The following is a 4032-nucleotide window of genomic DNA, read 5'->3' as shown; positions in this document are numbered from 1 at the left end:
ATATATATATGTGTGTGTGTGCGTGTGTGTGTGTGTGTGTACACATGAGAGGGATTTGTATCGAAGGAGTCTGGTGAGACTTGGAACCATGCTGCTCCCTTTCCTTCTTCCTCCAAAATTCCACTCTCTCCTTCAGTTTCCTGTCTGCACCGTTCCTACCACCAACATGAGCAGGTTGTCTAGCAACTTACAGCTCTTTAATGGGAAGATTTAACAGCTTTTTGTCTCAATTGCCAAGTTTCATTTCACTTAATAGCTTCCCATTTTTACTACAGATTCTTTACAGTAAGAGAAGTTTGAATTAATTGGATATATTGGAGTTAAAAACTTATTGCCCTGGAAGGGTTTAGGAAATTGGAGAAAGTTTCTCAAATACTTGCTTGCTATGCACAGTGCATGTGTCTTGAGTCATGTCTGGCTCCTTGGGATCCTTTGGATTGTAGCCCACCGAGGTTCTCTGTCCATTGAATTTTTCAGTCAAGAATACTGGAGTAGGTTGTCATTTCCTCCTCCATGGGATCTTCCCAATCCAGGGATCAAACCCATGTCTCATGTGTCTCCTGCATTACACTTTATGTGAATTCTTTACCCACTGAGCCATCAGGAAAAAATAAAAAAAACCAAACACCTAGATGCCATAGGGGCTTCCCTGATAGCTCAGTTGGTAAAGAATCCAGCTGCAATGCTGGAGATCCGGGTTCGATTCCTAACTCAGGAAGATCCAGTGGAGAAGGGATAGGCTACCCACACCAGTATTCTTGAGATTCCCTTGTGGCTCACCTGGTAAAGAATTTGCCTGCAATGTGGGAGACCTGGGTTCGATCCTTTGGTTGGAAAGATCCCCTGGAGAAGGGAATGGCTACCCACTCCAGTATTCTGGCCTAGAGAACTCCATAGTCCATGGGGTGGCAAAGAGTTGCACAGGACTGAGTGACTTTCACTTTTAGATGACACAGAGGCAGGAGACCAGGAGAGGGCGTGGTCTTGTACTGCTAGGAACTTTACACCTTGGAAACCAAAGGAGAGTCCAATAAAATCCTTTTTAACAATAAAATTATCTCTCATAGAAGAGCCTCCACCTAGATTCTTTCTGGAAAAAAATAACAGGCTATGACTTTCTGGGAGTTCTGAGTGGAAGAATATCAGTCTCAAGCACAATCAGCAAATCTACAGAAGAAACTGGGAAATATTGAAAAAATTCTGAGATTATAAACCATAGGAAAATCATAGCTACGTTTCTCTGATGACTTTTGACGGCACTGGAAAGTTGTGACCTGTGTATTGCTGCAAGTTCATAGCAAGCAGCTGAGCCTGACCATCGCCCAGAGATGGCTCTTGAAATGAGCTCCGGGGTCACAGGCCTGCACATGGACAGCAAGGCCAACTCATTACTGCGGTGAGGATTCCCGCAAGAGTTCCTCCTTGGTGCCACGGGCTTCATCAGTGTTTACTAATACACATTAACCTGAAAATGTTCATCAGAACTTTTTCTCATATTATATTAATCAGGCAGAAATTCAGGTGAATTTGTATCATTCTAGAAAATCTTTCTCATTTTTCTTTTTGCCTGTCTGCTTCTATAGTCCTGACTCTCAGAGGCACTTGCCTCTGTTACCTACAACCAGGGGAAAATTAGCCTTAGCTTGAAGAAGTTTATGAATTTGAATCTTAAAAGCATAGGTAGCAAATGTTTAGCAGTTTATGTCTTGAAGCCTTCAAAACATACCATTGAAACAAAGGAGGTAGGAGGGAAAAAGGAGCCCAGAATAACTTCAGATTCAGAGACACAGGAGATTACATTCACTGTGATGAATATTGGAGCCCATATATGTTTTCCATGTAGTCTGTTCGATTTTTTCCTAATAAAGACCCAGAAGTGAAATTGAGGGAAAATATGCTAATTTAGGACCATGTGGTAGGAAGGTACTATTCATTAAAGCTTTCAAGATTTTTGTTTTTATTTTCATTACTCTAGGAGGTGGGTAAAATGTATCTTGCTGCGATTTACATCACAGTATCTTCTACTTATGTTTTCCTGTAGAACTTTATAGACCATGATCTTCCATTTAGGTCTTTAATCCATTTTGAGTTTTGGTTTATGGTGTTATGACGTGCTCTGATTTCATTCTTTTACAGCTAGCTGTCCAGTTTCCCCAGCACCACTTACTGAAGAGGCTGTCTGCTCCACTATACATTGTTGCCTTTTTGTCAACAGTAAGGTTACCATAGGTGTGTGGGTTTTCTCTGTGATTTCTGTCCTGTCTCCTTGATCTGCGTTTCTGTTTTCTGGGTCAGTACCCTGCTCTCCTGATCACTAGTATAGTCTGAGGTCAGGGGGCCGGATGCCTCCAGCTGACTCAGCTTTGAAAGTCGGTGGATGACGTGTGGTGTCTGGGGGAGCCCTGCGGTCCCTGCGGCCTCAGGGGGGCCCGGGGAAGAGGCCAGGTGACCCTGGAATCCGGGTCTCCTCCTCTGGAGCTGCTGCGGTGAGGACAGTCCGGCCCAGGAGGCGGGGCCCGCAGAGGAGGCGGGGCCCGCAGAGGAGGCGGGGCCCGCAGAGGAGGCGGGGCCCGCAGAGGAGGCGGGGCCCGCAGAGGAGGCGGGGCCCGCAGAGGAGGCGGGGCCCGCAGAGGAGGCGGGGCCCGCAGAGGAGGCGGGGCCCGCAGAGGAGGCGGGGCCCGCAGAGGAGGCGGGGCCCGCAGAGGAGGCGGGGCCCGCAGAGGAGGCGGGGCCCGCAGAGGAGGCGGACGGAGCCGCTGCAGCTCCCACGGGGAGCGGGTCGGGCTGGAGCTGGTGTCGGTGAGGCCCTGAGGGCGTCAGGCCAGGGACTTGGACCTGAGCTCACACTCAGCGCTTTTCCCGTCCCCGGAGGTGGACGTGGGCACAGATCTCTGATCCCAGCCGCCCACTGCAACCGAGCAGTGATCGGGAGGAATTTACAGGGAATGTCAGTGACCTGCGGAGAAGGCAATGGCAAGCCACTCCAGTACTCTTGCCTAGAAAATCTCATGGACAGAGGAGCCTGGTGGACTGCAGTCCATGGGGTCGCTACTAGTCGGACACGGCTGAGCGACTTCACTTTCACACATTGGAGAAGGAAATGGCAACCCACTCCAGTGTTCTTGCCTGGAGAATCCCAGGGACGGGGAAGCCTGGTGGGCTGCCGTCTATGGGGTCACACAGAGTCGGACACGACTGAAGCGACGCAGCAGCAGCAGCAGCAGCGGCAGTGACCTGAGTGTCGGTGACGCTGAAGGCCTTGCTTTCTTCTGAATTTCCATCAGCCGTCCCTCCATCAGCTTTCCCTGGTGATCTGGAACTTTCGGTATTTGGGGCTGCCCCCTCCACGAAGCCGAGGCTGAGGAAAGGGGCTGAGGCCTGATCCTGTCTGCTGTTCCGGGGACACAGGGAGCTCACACTGAAGAGGAATCGCCACCTCGTTGCTTGAGTCTCATATGTTGCCTGCACTGGCCTTCAGTATCTCATTCTGGGCTGCTTGAGGAGTGGGATGCTTCAGTGCTGGCTACAGCAGAAAATAAAACTAAGTTACTTAAATAATTTATTGGTAGATTGTGTTTTTATATATGACCTGCTACCTCTATTAACTTACTCAAACACATATAGTTTAGACAGATAGATTTGTGCTACTTGTGTAGAATTTATCTGTACAGACAGTAGATACACATGCCAGCCAATATTACGCTGTGAGCTTCAAACAGAAAAAAATATGAGATGTGCCAAGTCTATCCGAAAAAATGATCTCATTCATCAGTAACTTTAAAAATAAATCTGTGAAATAATGACTTTCAGACTTAGACATGATGAAGGAAGATGATGTTGGAGATTCATAGCTCGGAGAAGAAAATTCTAAATCTACCAGTGAGAAAAATCTGTGTTGCTACTTTAACCCATTAAGCTGGGAAAACATAAACGATATGCTTTGACCTTCAGCTATCTTAGGAATCAATGAACAGACAAGACAGAATAAAAATGGCACATTATATTCAGAGAGATTATATTTGCTTCAAGAAA

The sequence above is a fragment of the Moschus berezovskii genome, chromosome 25 (genome assembly GCF_049115385.1).
Source record: "Moschus berezovskii isolate FMDL1 chromosome 25, NW_MosBer_1.0, whole genome shotgun sequence".
NCBI classification, from domain to species: domain Eukaryota; kingdom Metazoa; phylum Chordata; class Mammalia; order Artiodactyla; family Moschidae; genus Moschus; species Moschus berezovskii.
This window is presented reverse-complemented; position numbering follows the sequence as displayed.